The 2,686-nt window shown below is 33.8% G+C and overlaps 1 protein-coding gene across 1 annotated transcript in view; it reads left to right on the top strand.

Moving 5' to 3' along the window:
* Window positions 1-2,686, top strand: part of LOC107693731 (zinc finger protein 414-like) — a 30,549-nt gene that overhangs the window by 4,989 nt on the left and 22,874 nt on the right. The gene's annotated exons all lie outside the window — the stretch shown is intronic.

The raw sequence follows: 2,686 nt of genomic DNA, 5'->3' as shown, positions 1-2,686 counted from the left end.
GATCCTCTGCAGTGAATGGGTGCCGTCAGAATGTGAGTCCAAACAGCTGGTAAAAACATCACAATAATCCACAAGGAATCCACATGACTTCAGTGATAAGCATGTTTGCAAGAAACAAATCCATCATTAAGGCATTTTAACTTTAAACTGTCACTTCTGGCCAAAATATGATAAGTTTTCACTGAAGAAAGCAATATTATAGACGGAGAGCTCGTTTGAATGGATCGTTTGTCTTAATGATGGATTTGTGTCTTACAAACACACAGCTTTTCACTTCGCAAGATGTTAACTGGACTGGAGTTGTGTGGATTACTTGTGGATTATTAAGATTTTTGTGATTATTGTGTTTTTATCAGTTGTTTGGACTCTCATTCTGACGGCACCCATTCACTGCAGAAGATCCACTGGTGAGCAAGTGATATAATGCTAAATTTATCCAATTCTGATCCAGTGAATAAACAAACTCATCTACATCTTGGATGGCCTGAGGGTGAATAATTTTTCTACAGATTTTCATTTTAAAGTTGGACTTTAAAAAGTAAAACTTTAAAGTTGGTTGATTGGCTTTGTCTAGGAATGCAATGGTACAAAATTTACAGGATGAACAAAATATAACGTTTGTTGATAAGTGTAATGCAATATCATTTAACTCTTGTGTTGTCCTGTTAACAAATTTCTCCAACCTAACATAACAAGCATCAGAAAAATATTGTGAATTACACTACAACATATTAAAAGTTTTTATATGGTCCCAAAGTGAATTACAATTGAAAAAATTATTTAATTGAATATTGATGGCACAATTTCCATAAAGAAAAGTTAAACATTTCTGCAACAGTTGTGCCTTTTCCTTGATAACTTCAGACTCAATTTAATAATTTCAATTTCATATCTCATGTAAAAAACTTTTGTATTATTTTGCTAGTGAACGAACTCCGTGAATCTTAGAGCTACAACTTTAGTTCTAGTGCATTTCATGTAACTGAATGTGTGTGTGTGTGTGTGTGTGTGTGTGTGTGTGTTTCTCTGTCTCCGTCAGGGGTCTTGGAGCCAGTGCTGATATGGTACATGCTGTTCAAGACAGGGGTTTTCCTCATCATATCAATAACTGCAGCACTGATAATTGTGTGCCAGAAGCACTGAAAAAGACCTGAATTTCTGTCATGTAAATTAAAAACTATATGCTTCTAATAAATCATGTTCTCCATGTATCTTCTCTTGTATGATGTTATACAGAATTCAGTATTCTTCTTAGGCTGAATCTGTAAATGTCAGATGCTCTGTGTTGTTCATAAGTCTAATGTCCGATGCTCTTGTGGATCCTGACCTTTTCTTTCTGCACTAGTTCTTGATTTCTGAACAGTTACAGAAGATGATGTAAATGAACACTTTTTCACAGGTAAAGCTTTGTGTTTGATAATGTCCTCTCAGCATTTTTATTAACAACTAACTAACTAGCTAAATAAAGCCATGTTTATACATTTTCACAAGTCTCATCTGACGGAAAGCCTTTCATATTGATCCATTTGATTGGACCATTGGTCCAACAACTCCCATCTGGTTAAAAAGAGTTTGTATAAGAAAATATTATGTCATTTGCTATTTGTGTTTTAAATAAGATGATTTGTTGTTGTCGTTTCCATGTAAAATATATTTGTTTTGTATAAGGATCTGTCAAAGACAATTGTCCAGCAGTCTAAGAAAGACAATAAAGCTTTTTTAAATTTGAATTGAACATAACCGCATCTCACATTTTCAGGGGGAAAAATGTTAAACGTTCTTTTCGTTGCTGTAAATTATATAGCAAAATTAGTTGTGTAGACAACATAATGACGGGATTTCAACACTTGGGGGAGCTCGTGTTTATTTTCAACCCTGCCGTTTCCTAATACAGATTAATACACTTTATGAGCTGTTTATTCCTATTCATAAAGGCTTTTTATTGTCAGCCATATTTATCATATTATGTTTTTTTTTTTATCTCTGATCAACATGAGTTCATAATATTAGCTATTCTGACACAAGTCGCTCGTCCTTACGAAATATTCAGGTAAATATCATTGTGCAGTCTTGTCAGCACGGCCTGCAGTAGCCTAATCAGAGACTACCTTTATGCTTATGGGGGAAAGATTTAAAACATTCTATTGAATTAATTTTTGTAACACCATAATATACTACAAAATAATCACCATTGAGAATTATGACCCAAAAATAAAAGTAAAACATTTTGATATATTACAATTATGCCTATATATTTTCCCTGGTTTACCCAACTGTAAATAAATCCACGTGCGCTGTTATTCAGAAACGTTATCTCAACGTATTTGTCTAAGACGGTTAAGGTCTCGCTGATATGCAGGCAGTAGCCTACATGTGAAAGTATGTGTGACCTGCATCTGAACTACGTTATGGGATAATGAAACTTTTACCAAATCTGTGACACGAGTATCTTATCCACGCAGACAAGTACAATGACGTCCGACAGCGTTTACATGAAGGACAGAAGCTCAGTGATAGGGACAAATGAGCACAAGCAATTTGTGTGAATAAAATTTAAGATAAAAATAAATAAATAAAAAAAACCTCTTAATACTTCTCTATATTTATGCTTACATGAAATGTGGAAAAAGCTGATCATTAAAGCATCTTTAAAGATGCAGATGTTCTCTTTTAATACAAGTTCTGA

The sequence above is a fragment of the Sinocyclocheilus anshuiensis genome, unplaced genomic scaffold, assembly GCF_001515605.1.
Source record: "Sinocyclocheilus anshuiensis isolate Anshui unplaced genomic scaffold, SAMN03320099.WGS_v1.1 scaffold1472, whole genome shotgun sequence".
Taxonomy (NCBI): Eukaryota; Metazoa; Chordata; class Actinopteri; order Cypriniformes; family Cyprinidae; genus Sinocyclocheilus; species Sinocyclocheilus anshuiensis.
The sequence above is the reverse complement of the archived record's forward strand: the minus strand, read 5'-3'. Positions and strand labels throughout refer to the sequence as shown.